Source organism: Amphiura filiformis, chromosome 7 (assembly GCF_039555335.1).
Source record: "Amphiura filiformis chromosome 7, Afil_fr2py, whole genome shotgun sequence".
Classification (NCBI taxonomy): Eukaryota; Metazoa; Echinodermata; class Ophiuroidea; order Amphilepidida; family Amphiuridae; genus Amphiura; species Amphiura filiformis.
The window spans coordinates 45,424,204-45,443,965 of NC_092634.1; the positions used below are offsets into that span (position 1 = coordinate 45,424,204).

The following is a 19,762-nucleotide window of genomic DNA, read 5'->3' on the forward strand; positions in this document are numbered from 1 at the left end:
GTAATTGTTGTATGGATGATGGTAGTAGCGAAATACTGAAGAAATTGCAGGAGCTGATGTCTGCGAGCCGGATATGCCGAAACAGCGCTAGCCTTCGTCTTCCGGGAGCACTTCTCTGTGTATTAGCTGATTTGATCAATCGTTCCTTGATATTTGGAACATTTACAGGAATAAATTTTGCTGATGAAGTAGCAATAAGTTGGAAATATCAGAATGTGAATATCAAATCGGTCATTTTGTCTGCAAGTACAGTACAGTCGCGGATACCGAACACTCGGCCACTGAGACTCAGTCAGTCACTGAGTTCATCCCGTATGTATCTACGAGTTCGCCTATCATACATGACCGGTTGTAAAGCTAAGAAATAATTAAAAAATCCCGTACATGTACCTTATTCTATTCCTTCATTTTCTCATTGTGATAAGTTTATCTCAACTTGGTGTGACGATCTGAACTGGTAGCACTAGCAGTTATTTTTGCAATCTGTTTTCATTCCGGTTCTTCGGCTAATCTTCGCTCTTCGTGCTTTACTGTAATATTCCCTATATGCATATCGTGGATGGCTTGGCCTATCCCAAATCACCCAGGCCAGCACTTTTTCCATTTTTATCCACACACTTTATTCAGGAACTTCATTCTTGATTTGATCATGATGTTTCCTTCATGTTATTCTTATTTTATTGAAGATATTTTTCATGTAAAGTAAGTTGACAATGACTTAATTCGTACATTGGCCCGATGCATGCCACAGTAATGCATGGACATTGTGTTTACAATCAAACCCGGAAGTAACTGTGTGTCCCCGAGCTGACGTCATCAACGAAAGCGCCCAATTTGAACGATTTCGTTTTGTAATTTAGAGGGGGTGCCAATATCCAATCTTTGCATGGAGATTTTGTCTAGCCTGGTACGTTAGGCAAATAAAAAATATTCTTTTCTGCTTCCTGACATCATAAGCTTTCCATTGATATATAACTTTATTTTCAATGAGGTTCACCTTTCTGCCTTTAAGTTTATGCGTTGCGAACTAGCTCTCATGATCGAGAATTAATTATTTTGGCTATAGTAGCATTTTAAAAGATGGTTTGACAATAGAATCGGAAGAAGAATTGCCTGATTTGCCTACTCAACAATATATCAGTGTGGCATTTCATGCCACCTGATATAAGCATACCATGATACACAAACATGACATGGCCAACATCATGGACAATGCAGCCAGCATATAGTGGATTTGCATTTGACATCTTCTCTGGTTTGAGGCAGGCCCACAAAATCCACGGGACCGCGGGACCGGCGGTCCCAGAAAGAAATTAACAGCTGCAGAAAAATTTTAAGCCAATAAAAAAAAAAAAAATGAAAAAAAAAAAAAAAAAAAAAATCGCAAAAATTGTAAGTTTCAAACTCTCAAACTCAACTTCAAGATTTATTATTTATTGTTTTCCACCTAATATTATATGCCTCTTTGTCCATTTTCCCGTTCCCGTTCCCTATCTCCATGTTCAATTTCAGTCATTATTATCCATAAAATAAACTCAGTGCGTCGTGGCCGTCGTCAGCGACTCGGTGCTCATTAAAATTCTGCAAGGACAACGTTAGTCTTTTGTACAGTCTTTGTGAGCCTACTTCGCCCACGTGCTCCAAGTACCCGGATTGACACAATACGATGCATGCGGAAGAGACCAGTATTAAATGACAGACACCCAACACGCTATTTTTAGACATAATTATCTTGCTTAATTTAATTATTGTTTGGTATGAGTTTCGTATGAAAATGGTATTCCCAGCATCAAGAAATATTTCTCATTTTGTTTCTGCCTTAGTATCAACTTTTAAGTCCTTTTTGAAAAAAAAAGGGTTTTATTGTCAAGCTATTTTACGAACGAGGCAATGCTGACTCGTGAAGCGAAGCAAACGTAAACACAGCCGGAAGGCATGCTGTCAGCAAGGGTCGCGCTAGGCCCCGGACCCACCAAAACCCGAATCTCACGCATAAATATTGCAAAAGCAGTGAGTTATTGCGTCCCGTCGTACGCAACAAAAATTCCCACATGTTGTTTTCTATATCCAGGTTTCATAAAACTAGGCTCAAAAGTTTCCTCAACTTGCATTATGCACATCATTTTCGAAGCAACTGAACCCCTGAAATACCAAATTATGGCCTTATTTACTTCAATAATTAATATTATGCACAGTAATACTGCTTTATGAGTGAAAATTTTGACAGCAAAACAGCTGTGATATCGCGAAAATACGGCGAGATCTCTGGCAGCCATTGTAATGTAATATGTTTTATACTGGTAACTACAGAAAATAGAGGGCAGTATAAAAAGTATTATTGGGCAGCCAGTAGCGGGCGGTAAATATTAGGTAATTATACTAATTTGATTGAAATAAAAAATAAAAGGAAAAAAAAAAAAAAAAAAAAAAAAAAAAAAAGAAAGAATAAAAGAAAAAAAAAAAAAGAAAGAAAAAAAAAAAGAAAGAAAAAAAAAAAAAAAAAAAAAAAAAAAAAAAAAAAGAAAAAAAGAAAGAAAAAAAAAAGAAAAAAAAAAAGAAAAAAAAAAAGAAAAAAAAGAAAGAAAGAAAAGAAAAGAAAAAAAAAAAAAGAATGAAAGAAAAAACAAAAAAATACAATAATATTTTAATAAACCCCTGCCCCCCAAAAAAAAATAGTATGGTATTACACAAATAGATTGAATTGGCTAGACAATTATGAATAGTTGGGACCCCGATATTTCTTTAGGGACCCCCATTTTTGCATTTTTGTTAGCTCAGGGGTCCCTTGGGACCCCGAGCTTTTGGACCTAGCGCTACCCTTGGCTGTCAGTGTCATATTATATTGTCACGGATCGAATGATTGATCACATACCAAGGTGAGTGAATGATTTCATTTATTTATCTATCATTTTCTGGATATTACTGAACTTGATTCCATCAAATAACAACTTTCAAACTGGCCGTATTCAACAATATTCAACGATGGGACCGGGCCTGTATGCATTGGTATGGCTGGCATGGCCGCCGAATTTTGCAGAAACTCATGAAGAAATCAGATGCAAATGATAAATAGTTTTGTTGTAGTATGATTTATTATTTTCATTGTAATGTGACAAGAAGATGGGTGATTAAGGTGTAGCATCTTCGTATTCTTTGATACTAATACTATACTCATATCATACTGTAATAATACAAAAGGTACCCATTTAAAGGTGCAACATTACATATTTTCACACAATTTTTATCAATAGCAGGTCATTTTATGCTATATGTGTTAATGTGTTTTGAAATTTAAAGTCCTAAACATTTCCAAAGATGGTCCAAAACTAGGCCCAGATCGCACCAGAGAGCATCAAAATACCTTTGGCTTCCAGGGCCCTAAGGCGGGCCCTGGACCCCAGCCGTGGGGACTTCGCGCTACGCGCTCGTGATGTGCGCTTCGCGCACATATTTGACAGAAAATATTTGCCATTACAATTTAAGGTCCCAGAAAGAGTCAACATTTTTTGGGGCCCTGGACTTTGAGGTACCGCAAAAGGAATGTAAAACGTTACCTGATAACACTTTATGATAACTACATCCAGAATGACTTGCTGTCGTAAATAATATGCTTCTTTCACAACAAAAATTTGTGATTTGGAAGTTTTAGCGTGGAGCAGAGACATGCAGACTGGTAAAAAAAAATATGATTGACAATTTCGTGGTGCGCATGTGCAGCGTAGCCTGTGGTCCATTTGTGAGGAATGGACAGCCTGTGTTACCATCCAGTTTGTGTAATAGCGCCTCCTAAAATCATGAAATGTTTTGGGAGCTATCTCAGGACCGCGACACTCCGGCACTTGTTGGAAGACATAGACTGTCTGTTCAATTAGCTTAGATTCTTGAATTTTTAAGATATTTGAAAAAAATAAAAAATTGTGGTCAAAGTCATCAAAGAAAATTGTTAGCACAGCCTTAGACCTAACGTGATTTATACTTTTCAAATTCTTAAGTTCAATTTAAAACCCCATTTGTATTCAATTTTGGTCTTTTCCCGCGATATTTTCATAAAAAGCCGTAGAACGTCGGGTACCATAAACTTTTTTGAATCAATCCATTTAGAGCGATGGGGACGAATGTCACAATGTGCAGAGATAGTATTTATTCGACCATCCGCATCAGGAAGTATTGTCCAGCAAAATATTTGCCAGTAGGTCTATGCATAATTTGTGTTGAAACCCTACTGTTGAAACATTACGTTATTATTTATGAACTAAGGTTTTCTAAAATAGGCCCAGCTTATATAAATACATTCCTTCTTTCTTTCTTTTCTTTCTTTCTTTCTTTCTTTCTTTCTTTCTTTCTTTCTTTCTTTCTTTCTTTCTTTCTTTCTTTCTTTCTTTCTTTTTCTTTCTTTCTTTCTTTCTTTCTTTCTTTCTTTCTTTCTTTCTTTCTTTCTTTCTTTCTTTCTTTATTTATTTATTTATTTATTGTGCGAATGGCTCTGAGAAGGTATAGGCCTATAATAGGCCTATTATAAAACTACACATTTATTTTCAATTTGTTATTTCGTTTTGTTTGTTGAATACAAACTGAAAAAACTGTGAAACAAAAGAACTTTTGTGACAGAAAATATTATTTAAAACAATCAGGTTACAGAAAACAATTCTTGTAAAGTCACTGTATCTGAAAATGTCAAGCGAATGCTGATATTCTTGGGAAGGAATGGTGGTATTAAACAAAACTCAATTTACATTGTAAACCTGTATTGAAATAAAAACGAAATCCATAATTTTAATGTCATTGTTTAGGAAAATAAATAATGCTCAGAATAATGTTATGCATTAAACGTAATCGCGCCATATAATTTCGTGTAACAAAAACCGGTGGACCATCATCACCTATAGAACCTATCCAATAACCGGAACGGTATAACAATTGAAATGGCAGGACAGATTGGTGGACAGATTGTTTTGCTAAATTGGATATGGTCTATGCCCTAAGTTGAGAATGTACCGACGGTCCCACTCGATTTGTAAAAAGGTCGCGAACCCTTTTGGTGGACCCAAGTAACTGCCTAAAATGGGGCAAAATTGAATACAAATGGGGTTTTAAATTGAACTTTGGAATTTGAAAAGTATAAATCACGTTGGGTCTAAGGCTGTGCTAACACTTTTCTTTGATGACTTTCGCCACCATTATTCATTTTTTCAAATATCTTAAAAATTCAAGAATCTAAGCTAATTGAACAGACAGTAGTACAGCAGACAGTACATGTACAATGTGATTCTTTCATTTATAATTAGGATTACGTCATTGCCAGAGCTTGTTTATTTGTTCATTAGAATGATTGACAGCGGTGGGCGGACTTATACGCTTTGTACCGCTCACAAAACAAAGCTCTGGCAATGACGTAATCCTAATTATAAATGAGTGCATCACATTGTACATGTACTGTCTGCTCACTCTGCTGTATTAGATGTCTTCAACTGCCGTATAGCACGGTATAGGCAGTTTGCAGAGAGTGTCGCTTCTCTATCTATTTTTCTCGGGCTATCTTCAGGCCCGTACGAAGGGGAGGGGTGCGGGGTGCGGGTGTGCGACCAGTAGCGTAGCGTAGAGGTAGACTCCCCCCGGACACCTCAAATGAGAACGGAAAAGCGGAAAAATAGGGACGAGAAGAAGGGGAGGAGAGAGAGAAAGAAGGGGAAGGAGAGAGAGAAAGAGAAGAGAATAGAAAGGGGAGGAGAAAGAGAAGGGGAAGGAAAGGGGAAAGAAAAAGGGGAAGGGGAGGGAAAAGGGATCGAAAGGGAGGAACAAGGCCGTCGCCATGGGGTGGGGTGCAACTGTGACCACCCCCCCCCCAACTCAACACAAAAGTTGACAACCATGAGAGCTACCAAATTGCGCAGTTTTACCAGGGGTATTTAATTTGCACTGTCCGTGAAATTTGAGGGGTATTTAATTTGCACTGTCCACGAAATTTTCATGTCAATATTTAGCCGCCCCCCCCCCTAAAAAAGGGAAAAGAGAGAAAAAGGAAGAGAGAAAGGGGAGAGAAGGGGAAGAGAGAGTGAGAGGGGGAAGATGGAGGGAGGGGAGAGGTGGAAGAGGGGTGAGAGTATTATAAGATGTGTCTCTCACATCATGCACATGATAGACTACCCCGTAGTCCACTTGCCCATTGTGCATACTCTGGATATTGTATTTAAGCTTAAAACTCTGATTTAATTAATGTGTGCACAATTGATAGATTTTCACATCTGATCTTTTCAGTCACCCTACTCCCTCTGTTTGTTAGCTTCCCAAGTGGACTACTGACATTGGATTGCGGTTTACATGCTTAACACGGCTGTCTATGAGCTTCTATGGATGAGATTGTCCGAAATATGGCCTACTAAATTTGGCGATGATGTACTTCATCTTTAAATGGATCTGGCTTGTGATTGGTCGCCCAGATCTCGTTATGGTTTAAATCCTCCGGTACCTGTCATTACCATTAATAACTACATGGTACACAAGTATGTGGCCTACACCGCCTTTGTGTTGTGTAATTGCATGAACGCGTCAGTAAGTCAATGAGCGCGTCTTGTATTTGCTTGCGGTTAAATTTGATTGATAAACAAGTATGATTGACAGTGTGAGTGTTAGGGACTTTGCCTGTTCAGAATCACGTTTTTAATTGAATGTCCATAGTCTATTTTTAGCCTGGAATTTCGCGATTAATAAACTGGCAGATTCTAAAATCAGAATTGTTCAGTACTGAAGTGCCAATACAATTATGACATTATGATATGTTGCATTCAATAATATAAGCCACTTTACTTTTACTGTCACTAATATAATTATATTAACTTTTTCATAACAATTTTATACTAGTATTTTGATGTATTAAATATCAGTATAATTTCGAGTTCAACTGAATGCTTTCATCATGATTAACATGCTTTTATTTATCAAAAATAGACTATGGCATAGTCTATGCACATGATGGTGAGGGGATAAAAACTGCAATAATTTCGTAATATAGGCCCTATTGGGCCGGTATATTGGGCCTACAATAATGTTGGCCAAGCGCGTTGAGAGCTGTTGAGGTGATGTACAAAATGAATTTGCAAGATCGACAAAATATATATGTGCGCATCCCATCACCCCTCCGCACCGCGCCCTTCATCAGAACCAATGGAGATTAGCTATGGGGCAAGGTGGCAGTCAGTCATCTCCCTTACTCAGTTGACGGAAATAGTGTGACAAAATTTACGATTTTCATCATCATTTTGGTGTATTTTAGACCCAAAATTAACCCCATTCTGGCCCATTTAGTATTAAATTGCCAAATTGCCGCGCGCTATGCACGAATTTATCTCGATAAAGTAATTATGTGAGAAGACCTGCGAGACGTCCCCTTGGAAAGTTGTAAATTTGGTTAATTTTAGCATTGAAATTGCAATTTTATTTCTATGAACTTTTTATTTTTAGGCCTACGTCTAGTTCAGGAAATGCCATTTCGATGTAAAGACTCGATTATCTTTTTCGGTAGGCCTACAAGCAATATTCACGATATTTGCTCTAGCCTTTTAGGTAGGCCTATAACGAGAAAGGACTACCTGATTCCAGTCTCTATCACCATGGGCTTAGGAACCGGGGCTTGGGGAGAGGTGAGCTCAGCCCCTCAATAATTTTGGTGCAGGGCTGGAATACCTTTCAGCCCCCCCCCCCCTAATCACGGTGATAAATGAGTGTTTGTTACTTCAAGGCTACTTCTATGCTGCTACTCATCAAAGCCTGTTTAGCATCTGGATGAAGACTTTGGTGCGGTGACTACCGGTACAACAGTGGACTCTGTGCAAAAGTGCTCTCCAAATTTACAGGTGCTGGTTTGGTGCAAGTAAAAACTCTCTGACATGTCTGCTGATGGCTCCCTTGACGCTCTATGGTGGGCAGTTCGATGATGGCTTCGGGGAGCGCATCCCATTCTCTTATGGTCCTGGTGAAGAAACTGTATATTTAGGCCATGATGTATTTGTGGATGATTGGCTTTTTCTTCCTGTGGATCCTCATAGTGTAACACTTTGGCATTGAATGTCATCTGCCACTGATGAGCCCAATCTTCCAGGCTGTTTAGATCTTCTTGCAGCTGGTTTGCATCTTCAGGTGTTTTGATGCTGACCTATATTTGCCAAATTTTCTGACTCCGAGGGCAGAAACCCCCAGGGTGCCCCACCAAACACTCACACTCGCAAAATGTGGAATTGACCGATTTACACTACATCCACGGTATCAGTGTTAGCGACAAGCTATCTTATGCTGCTGATAGCAATATTGATGGGAGTAGATATCAACTGATAGGCCTATTGATGTTGATGAAGTAACTGCATATATAACTGCCGATATTGCTATTGATGAAGTAACTATCCGTTGATGATATCGGTATTGATGAAGTAGGCAGTAGTGGCACCAGGAATTTTTTTTCAGGGGGCATTGGGGGGAGCAAAGTGAATTTCGGGGGCGGGGCAAAATCAACAAATTTTGCGCAAATTTACGTAATTTGGAGGTTTTACCTTAAACCTGGGGGGGCATGAAAAATATTTGGGGGAGGGCAAATGCCCCCGTAATGCCGCCACTGGAAGTAGACCTAGCTATCTGTTGCTGATATCGGTATTTATGAAGTAGCTATCTAGTGCTGATATTTGTATCGATGAAGTAGGTACATCTACTGCTGATATCGGTATATTGATGAAGTAGCAATCTACTGCCGATATTGCTATGGATATAGCTGATATCAGTATTGATGATGTAGCTACCTGCTGCTGATAGCAGTATTGATGGAAGATGATGATCATCATCATCAGTCGGCTGCGGAGCAGGCCACTACAAGCTTTCTCCAACTGTTGCGATCTTGGGCAAGCGAAACAATTTTGTTCGGCTGCAGCATCCCTTCAGTATTTCCCAGGAGGTGCTGTACATACTGTAAGTACAGTGTCCGCGGCCGTCCCGGTTTCCTCTTCCCATGTGGTGGAATATAAAGGGCACATTCTTTCACAGGCTCGTCATCTTCAAGACGCAGTACCCCTATATGGCCGAGAAATTTGAGTTGATGAATCTTGACTCTGGCAACCAGTGGAGAGGTGTTGGTCAGATTGTAGATGGTTTCATTTGGGATCCGATCCACACGCTTGATGTTTAACATGACTCTGTAGCAAGATGTTGCAAAGGCATTGATCTTGTTTTTCCTTGTGATTACCCATGACTCGCACCCGTACAGAAGGACTGTGATACAAGCTGTCTCAAACAGCTTGATTTTTGTTCCAATTGGCAGGGATGGGCTTCTCCAAAGGTGTTCCAGTTTCCAGAAAGCGGCCCAGGCTAGTGCTTTTCTTCTTTTTAGGTCTCCAACACTAGAGCCCATCTTGGAACGCAAGTACTTGAAGTCTGTGACATGGTTGATGGTACTACCAAGTACCATAGACTTCAAGTGCTGGCTGGGCGTTACAGTTTGCAGTCATATATTCTGTCTTAGGTGCGCTGATGACAAGGCCTAGATCTGCTGCTGCTGTTGTAGTCCTAGTAAGCTGTGACTGGGCCCGGTCTATAGAAGATTCCAACAGGGTAATATCATCAGCAAAATCCAGGTCATTCAGCATCCTAGCAAGATGATATCTACTGATATTGCTATTGATGAAGTAACTATCTGTTGCTGATCTGGGTATTGATGAAGCAGCTGTCTGTTGCTGATAGCCTGCTGATATATACTGCTCTCTACTGCAGTTAGGAAAAAAAAATGTTTGTTTGTCCTCCACAGCTTTGAAAGAGGAGGTCCGGACGGGTGGATATTTTTTGATTTAGCATATTCCTGGACCTAGCTAGAGCTAAAAGCTACAATCATTCATGGTGACTTTAAAAAAAACCAACATTTTGTTTCTTTAATATGCAAAGTTATAATTTGTGTTCAAGTCCTAGTCTTTTAATGATTTAAAAATGGATGTAAATCCAATGTATTTTGAAATCATATAATAGATTATGACATGAACACAAATTAAAACTTTGCATATTGAAGACATAAGTTGTTTGGGTTTTTTTTTTTGGGGGGGTTTTAAACCATGAATGATCCTACCATTTAGCTCTAACTAGGTCAAGAGATACTCCAAATCTGAAAAAAAAAATTGGATTTTTATTTATTCAAAAAAAAAAATTGAAAAAAAAAATATTGGTCAGGCCTTAAACTGAGGAGCGGGCGGTGGAGGACAAACAAACAACTTTTTTTTGGCCTTATCGGTATGTATTGATGAAGTAACTGTCTACTGATGATATTGGTATTGATAAAGTAGCTATCTACTGCTGATATCAGTATTGATGAAGTATACACTGCTGATATCAGTATTGAAGTAATAAATTATTATTATTATTATTATTATTATTATTATTATTATACACTGCTGATATCAGTATTGATGAAGTATACACTGCTGATATCAGTATTGATGAAGTATACACTGCTGATATCAGTATTGATGAAGTATACACTGCTGATATCAGTATTGATGAAGTATACACTGCTGATATCAGTATTGATGAAGTATACACTGCTGATATCAGTATTGATGAAGTATACACTGCTGATATCAGTATTGATGAAGTATATAACTGCTGATATCAGTATTGATGAAGTATACACTGCTGATATCAGTATTGATGAAGTATACACTGCTGATATCAGTATTGATGAAGTATACACTGCTGATATCAGTATTGATGAAGTATACACTGCTGATATCAGTATTGATGAAGTATACACTGCTGATATCAGTATTGATGAAGTATACACTGCTGATATCAGTATTGATGAAGTATACACTGCTGATATCAGTATTGATGAAGTATACACTGCTGATATCAGTATTGATGAAGTATACACTGCTGATATCAGTATTGATGAAGTATACACTGCTGATATCAGTATTGATGAAGTATACACTGCTGATATCAGTATTGATGAAGTATACACTGCTGATATCAGTATTGATGAAGTATACACTGCTGATATCAGTATTGATGAAGTATACACTGCTGATATCAGTATTGATGAAGTATACACTGCTGATATCAGTATTGATGAAGTATACACTGCTGATATCATTATTGTTGAAGTATACACTGCTGATATCAGTATTGATGAAGTATACACTGCTGATATCAGTATTGATGAAGTATACACTGCTGATATCAGTATTGATGAAGTATACACTGCTGATATCAGTATTGATGAAGTATACACTGCTGATATCAGTATTGATGAAGTATACACTGCTGATATCAGTATTGATGAAGTATACACTGCTGATATCAGTATTGATGAAGTATACACTGCTGATATCAGTATTGATGAAGTATACACTGCTGATATCAGTATTGATGAAGTATACACTGCTGATATCAGTATTGATGAAGTATACACTGCTGATATCAGTATTGATGAAGTATACACTGCTGATATCAGTATTGATGAAGTATACACTGCTGATATCAGTATTGATGAAGTAGCGATCTACTGCTGATATTAAGGGGGTACTACACCCCTGGCCAATTTCGTGCCTATTTTTGCATTTTTCTCAAAATTTATAGCACATTGGTGACAGGTAAGATATGTATATTATAGGGCAAGGACTACAACTACTGTACTGAAAATTCAGCAACTCAAAGCAAGTAGTTATTGATTTATTGATCAAATATTGGTTTTCCTCATTTTTGACTGTAACTCCACAACTGTTGTCTGTGGTGAAATAAAATTTCCAGTGCAGTAGTTGTAGTCCTTGCCCTATAATATACATATCTTACTTGTCCCCAATGCGCTATAATTTTTGAGAAAAATGCAAAAATAGGCACAAAATTGGGCAGGGGTGTAGTACCCCTTAATGAGGTAATTACTTAGCAAATGCAAAACGTTTTTAAAACGTTTTAAGCCGCTTATGTTTTGGGTTTTGGAAAAATGTTTAAATAACATTAAATGTTGTGTACAATGAAAACGTTTTTAAAACGGTTTGTATGAAACACATTACAACAACATTTTTTAAAATGTTGTCAAAATGTTATTATAAAATATTTTTTGTAAAATTGGTTATCAAATATTTTGTCAACACTTGAATAACATTACGGTAAAATAAAAAAAGTTATACTCTGTTTTTTAAATTGTTTTCTTGCAACCTATTCTAACCTTTTGAGAATAACGTCGAAAACTTATTGGGTTTGCTGAGTATCTACTGCCGATATTGTTATTGATATAGTAGTCACTGCTGATATCAGTATTAAAGAAATAGCTACCTACTGCCGAATTTGGTATTGATGAAGTTGCTATCTACTGCTGATAGCAGTTTTGAAGATATTGGTTTTGATGACGTAGGTAACCACGGGATTGACGACACAAGGTTGCTATTTGTTATTATTATTATTATTATTTTTATTATTATTATTATTATTATTGTTTTTACGAAGTAGCTATCTACTGCTGATATTGGTATTGATGACGTATTTACTGCTGATACTAGTATTGATGAAGTAGCTATTTACTGCTGATGTTGGCATTGATGAAGTAGCTATCTATACTGCTGATGTTGGTTTTGATGAAGTATGTACTGCTGATAATAGTATTGATGAAGTAGCTATCTACTGCTGATGTTGGCATTGATGAAGTAGCTATCTATACTGCTGATGTTGGTTTTGATGAAGTATTTACTGCTGATACTGGTATTGATGAAGTATCTATCTATTGCTGATGTTGGTATTGATGAAGTAGCTATCTACTGCCAATATTGCTATTGATGTAGTAGCTATCTATTGCTGATATCAGTATTGATGAAATAGCTATACCTACCGCTGAATTCTGTATTGATGAAATAGCTATCAGGAGTAGATATCAATACTGATATCTACTCCTGATATCAGTATTGATGAAGTAGCTATCAACTCCTGATATCAGTATTGATGAAGTAGCTATCAACTCCTGATATCAGAATTGATGAAGTAGCTATTTACTGCTGATATACATATTAGTCAAATCGATATTATTTTTTTTAAATAGATTGGTATAGCTATATATTTTACCTTCATACAAATGAAAAGGGCATTTCGTGATCCACAGCCTCACCCCCCACACTTTTCTCAAAAAAAAGTTAAGATTTTTATACCACTGGAATCCTCTGGCTACATAATGTTTATATACCAAAAATTTCTTGCAGATTAATTCGTTTAGCAAAAATATCGTCAAATTTGAATTTCGTTCTGGTATACCAGTATTACAACAGTGGCCTATGGAGCAGTGTAATACACACAATCATGCATAACTCGCAAACGCAAAAATCAGAATCAACTGAAATTTTGGGAATAAGCTTTTTCGGGATATTTACCGAAAATGACATAAAAAGAAGATGCCAGGATTACAAAATCCTCCTTTAATTGTTAAGTTTGAGGTAAAAAGAAGCCGTTTTAATACGGCTAGCTGTGAAGAAATTCCAACCAAAAGGCCATTTATTCCGAATAGAAAAAAGACACTAATGAATTTCTCTACTTTTGAGAAACTATAGAAAGCTATCGTAGGACGCAATTCGATTAATGGTGATCATGACTTAGTTGGTCTTTTTATTAATCTCATCAGCTACATTTTGCTCAGCTTATTTTTTTGACATTGGCAATTTGGTCCATTTTTAGTGACAGAGGTTTTTTTTTCTAAAAATGGAACATACAATGTCTATTATGGCATTGTGTAGGCCTACTATGAAAATTAAGCATGAGTGGTTTTGATTTCATTAAAATGGATGTCTTTTCTTTATTAGAAAAGATTAGACCAATTAGTAGGCCTACATACCCAGCAAACACAAAAACGTTTTAAAAAACGTTTTAAATAAGTTATATTTTGGCTTTTGGTTTAGGTAAAAACGTTTTAATAACATTAAAATGTCGGGTTATATAAAGGTCATGATAACGTTTTAAAACGTTTTGTATGAAAACACACAACAACAATTTTTTTAATGTTTTCAAAAATGTTATTGTAAACTATTTTTGCAAACATTTTTGCCAAATATTGTGTCAATACTTAAATAACATTATGTTAAAATATTTGAACCCAGCAAACACAGAAATGTTCTTAAAATGTTTTTTCAAAACCTTTTAATAACATTTAAATGTCGGGTTATATGAAGGTCATGAAAACGTTTTTAAAACGTTATTGAAAATATTTTTGGCAAACATTTTTCGCAAAATATTTTTTCAACCCCAAAATAACATTCTGTTCAGAATGTTTTGTATCAAGTTTACAAGAATATTTTTGGAATGTTATTAAAACGTTTTTATACCCTTTATATAACCCGACATTTAAACGTTTTCTGTAAAACATTTTTGTTTGCTGAGCAGTAGATTATAAAAACATGTTTTTTAAGGTTATGAAAACGTTTTATACTCTTAATATACCCTTTATATAACCCGACATTTAAACGTTTTCTGACAACCTTTTATAACCTTTTGCGAATGAGGTCGAAAACGTTTTGTGTTTGCTGGGTATATCACGATAATGAAAATCTAGTTGGGTACAATAGGTATAAAGTTCTTCAGGCAGAAAGTCGGTCAGTCTGTCTTTTTTATGGAAATGACTCAAAAACTGTAAATATTTTGCCATACAAGAAAAAGATTTTGTTCCAGAAATTTTTCAAATTTGGGTTGGCATTCATTTATACAGGAAAAATGTTTTCCCGAATTTGTTCAAATTTCTGGGTCATCGGGAACATAAAATAGTTTTCTTTTTTTGTAGCCTTATTATGATTATTCTAACAAAATAAGACTATCCCTAAAAATTCCTCTATATTTACAAAACCACAAAGACCAATATTTTGAAAAGTAAATCACAGAGTAACACCTTCGTTTTTATTTTTTCAATATTTTTTATTTTTATTGATTTCAAAAACATATCAACATCAATATACAGTAATTTAAGGGTTCACATTGGCGTAGCGTCATAGGGGCACGGGGGGCACGTGCCCTCAATCGATCTGAAATTTTTTTAAATCCCATAGGAAAATTGCCGAAAAATGGCTTGTGCCCCCCCCCCCCGTTAGACCCGGTACCCCCCCATCATGCTCGCCCCCCCATGTGATGACCCACGCTCGCCATTGAGGGTTGATTCATATATTTTCATGACTAAACGGTTGTTGATGCCCAAGGGGCCGCTTCATACATACCAGATCATTTTGTGATTCTTATTTCATCAAAATAATTAGCAAAAACTAACAAGCAACATCTATAAAATAAAAAAACCAATGAACTTCCTTCGTTTTCCCTACCCTGCGATTGCACATCCGGGCCACCAGGCATTACATACTGCAGTTACTGTCCGTTTTCCTATACAAAATACACAGTGCTCTTTCCCATTGAAGCGTGACCTCTACAAATAGCCTACGTTAAAAGTATGGGGATATGCCTAGTTAACGTCGCTGTGTGAAAAATAACCGGCCAATATTAAAAAGTACTCTTCTAAAGTTCTAGAAAATATAGTTTTGTAACATGTCCTAAATTTTTAGCTAATTTAGATGTTTGGAAATATCGTACTTTGGTGTTTTAGGAAGGATATGTAAACGACAGATAACACCAAAAAATATGAAGAAATTATTTCCAAACCGTGTTAAGGGCTGGGGTATGAACGTTTGGACAGTATTTATTTTGGGACATTAGAACACACCAGACATATCGAATTGCATTCTGAATACGAAGAATGTCATTCTGATATCAAATAATTTTGATTTTTTGAAATTCGCAATTTAAAAATTTAACAATTGAAAATTTTGACCTTTAGATTGAAGATATGGATTTTTTTCCCAAAACACCAAAAAAAATTAGGTCTTTTTGGGAAAAAAATCCATATCTTCAATATGAAAGGTCAAAATTTTCAATTGACCGTCGGCTTTTCCTCCATGCTACATACACTTTAAGAATATATCATTAGATTTATATAATTTACTTCGAGGACTGTTATATATCAAAAATTTGAAAAATATCAAATTTTTATAATTTGTCATAAAATTTGTATTATATTGTGATTTTCAAAAAATGAAAATTATTTGATATCAGAAAGACATGCTTCAGATTCAGAATGCAATTCGATAGGTCTGAGGTGCTCTCATGTCCCACAAAAATACTGTCGAAACGCAATAAACGCTCATTTTAGATCCCTTAAGTCTGCAAACCACCATGTTTCTCATTTTCAAGAACGCTGGTTAACAATAAGCACATATTAATTGTCTCATTTCGTAAACAAAGACCACACACAATTGTTCTCTAGCGCTCGCTTTATAATCGTTCACCCAACTGAAAGTATAATCCCAGCTCATTGCTCCATTGTATGTGTAAAGCAGACACATATGTTGTGTGTATTTAACCAGAGAAGATATGATTTAATCAGTTCAGCTGTTTTCAATGAGTGTTATCTTGGTTTAATAGCTTTTAATGGGGTTTAAGTCCTGCAAAGGTCGAATCGAATTCTACTGTAGACATGACTGCATCATGAACATTGTTTATGCTTGGCTCCCGACCAATCATGCATGCTTCTTATATAGTGAGTATATGAAAATAAGATAGTGCCCAAAATTATCATTAGCACAATTAATTAAATCATCATTTTAGTATGTCCATTGAACAAGTTCATAATAATTCATGAAGATACTTTTTTACTACGTTTGTGGCCAAAAGATGTCCCTTTGCCCCTTCACAAAACTACTTTCCTGTAAGAATATGGGCATATAACTTGCCTGTACAGGTCATGGAGAGACAAAATATCAGAATACCAACTAAACTTGAACTAATGACCTTTGACCTACAATCAAAGAAATTAATGTTGGCACACTCTGGCCTACTAAATGTAAATCGCCAACACCCCTCTGCCCCAGTTCAATGTTGCTGACAGCACTTTTTCCATTGGGCTCTCCAGTCTCCCCAACATTGATTGAGGGGGAATGGGGGAGGGAAAGGAGAAGGTATGTACTTCTCATCACTTGAAACATAGTTATACTAATTTCACTTAACTATTAGAGCGGCAATGAAGAGTTCCAACATATTGTCAAGGTGTGCCAACTATTAAATTTCGTTGGTTGTAGGTCAAAATCAGTTTTTTACCCCATTTTCATCAACTCATATTTTCTACGGGTATAAAGATGGGCATGCAGTCAGTCAGTCATTGCATACAATAAGGGGCTGTGCAATAATTATGAGCGCCGGGGTAAAATTTCCAAACGGCTCGCCAAAAATTGCTTGCCCCCCCTCGGCCTGCCATAAATTGCTTGCCCCCCCCCCCTCGGCCTGCCAAAAATCTTTGCCCCCCCTTGAACATGCCAAATTTTTGGGATCCCAATTTGCAAACTTTAAATGGTTTATATACATATTGCGAGCGCAGCGAGCAGGAAATTGTGCATATTTAAGCTTTTTTGTACTGTTTTCCTAAGCCATACAATATATATACTTCTCGCATTGTATATAAACTAGCTTGAAGAAACTACAAGAATATGACCTCTTGTCATACCACCAAACATAATTAGGACTTCACTCCCCCTCTTGGCATGCCAAAAAATCTTTGCCCCCGCCCCCCTTGCACATGCCAAATTTTTGGTATCTCAATTTGCAAACCTTAAATGTTCTAGATATACATTACTACAAGTACAGAGAGCAGGAAAATCTGCATATTTAAGCATTCCATACTGTTTTAGCCTTTTTGAATTAAAAAGGCGCCCATGTATGTGTGCCCATATTACCCCTCTCCGCTGGGCAAAATCCCCCCTGGCTAAAAATGTTTGCCCCCCCCTATTTTACCCACAACAGTGCTCATGATTATTGCACAATCGCCTTAATATTACATGTATTACTTAAAAAACCCAATGTGGGATTTAAGATTAAAGTTGTGAGTAAACTACTTAAGACAAATTGTTCACTGATATGGTTTCTCTTTGGTATGAATACTCATGTGACACACAGGTTGACTTCGTCAGCAAAACATTTCTGACAATATCACTGAAAGGGTTCCTGTTTAGTGTAAATTCTGATGTGTCTTTTCAGATTATTCTGAGTAAAACACATCTGACAACATTCACAGGGTTTCTCTCTGGAATGAAACCTCGATCTTGTGTCTTATCTGATTAGACTTGTGGCAAAATACTTCTGACAATATTCACACTGTTATGGTTTCTCTTTGGTGTGAATTCTCTTATGGGTTTTAAGGTTACCTCTCACAGTAAAACATTTCTGACAATATTCACACTGATATGGTTTCTCTTTGGTGTGAATTCTCTTATGGGTTTTAAGGTTACCTCTCACAGTAAAACATTTCTGACAATATTCACACTGATATGGTTTCTCTTTGGTGTGAATTCTGGTGTGCCTATTCAGATCAGACTTGATAGTAAAACATTTCTGACAGTATTTACACGGATAAGGTTTCTCTTTGGTGTGAATTCTGATGTGTGTTTGATATCATTCTTAATAGTAAAACACTTCTGACAATATTCACACTGAAAGGGTTTCTCTTTGGTATGAATTCTCTTGTGGGTTTTAAGGTTACCTCTGTCAGTAAAACATTTCTGACAATATTCACACTGATATGGTTTCTCTTTCGTGTGAATTCTAATGTGGATTTCAAGATGATCTTTTCGGGTAAAACATTTCTGACAATATTCACACTGATATGGTTTCTTGTTGGTGTGAATTCTGGTGTGCCTTTTCAGATCAGACTTGATAGTAAAACATTTCTGACAGTATTTACACGGATAGGGTTTCTCTTTTGTGTGAATTCTGACATGTCTTTTCATGTTATACTTGTTAGTAAAACATTTCTGACAATGTTCACACTGATATGGTTTCTCTTTTATATTGAAGAAATTCTTACATTGGGCTATTCCAGATAAAACATGCACCCCCCTATAGAGGGCAACGAAATCCAGATTTTTGGTGGTCTCTGGGGCGGAATTCAGCCAATTCTACAATATGCTTGTCAAATTCCAGCCTATTCTGCCTATGCTTGGCGCATAAAATTTCCAGATTTTTCCACCGTTTTGTTAGTCTGAAGGCATAGAGGGTTTTGGGATTCCAGGTTTATTGTGTTTATCCTTCGTTGGATTTCCAGACTTTTTTGCCTCTGGTCAACAAAATAATCCATATTTTTTTCCATTGAGGTGCTGGAATTCCAGATCGTTTTGTTAGTAATTTGCCGGGATTTCCAGTCTTTTATGCAAATAGATATCAGGAATTCCATTCTCTTCCAGTTCAATGTAATTTGTCATTATGTATGTACATATGAGAGGGGGGCGGGTGTGTGTGTGGGGGGGGGGGGTGTTTTTTCCCATTCCATACAAGTTGAGTTCACAATACTTGGCGCCTCAATTGGTGGTGGGTACTAGTTATCATCATGATTGACAGCCCAAGTTACTATGACAACCAATTTTGTTGTTGAGTAGGCCCTAATTATTTAAAGGGAAAGAAAAAGAGCAAGGTACACCAACTTGACGTGAAACAAGTCGCAGGGTGGCGAATCAGACCCCTCCCCTGCTCAGACAGTCGACAGATATGTTGTGACAAAATTTACGATTTGCATCTTCCTTTTGGTCTATAGTTTACCCCAGTTTGGCCCATTTAGTATTAAAATGCAAAATTGCCGCGCCTCTCGGTAGGCCTATTCTGTGAGTAAATCTGCGAGACACCCCCATGGAAATTCCTCTTTTTTTCTTCTCGAATTTGAATACTGAATCTCAAAAATGAGAGT

The 19,762-nt window shown here is 36.7% G+C and overlaps 1 protein-coding gene across 3 annotated transcripts in view; it reads right to left on the reverse strand.

The window, feature by feature from the left end:
- LOC140157233 (uncharacterized) overlaps positions 1 to 19,762 on the reverse strand; it is a 137,825-nt gene that overhangs the window by 27,838 nt on the left and 90,225 nt on the right. The window contains exon 1 of one of the 3 annotated variants that reach the window (XM_072180356.1): positions 3,555 to 3,677. The exons of the other annotated variants lie outside the window; for them this stretch is intronic. The gene's annotated coding sequence lies outside the window, so the exon portion shown is untranslated. Of the gene's footprint in view, positions 1 to 3,554; positions 3,678 to 19,762 lie in introns of those variants that run through there. 3 annotated transcript variants of the gene reach the window in all.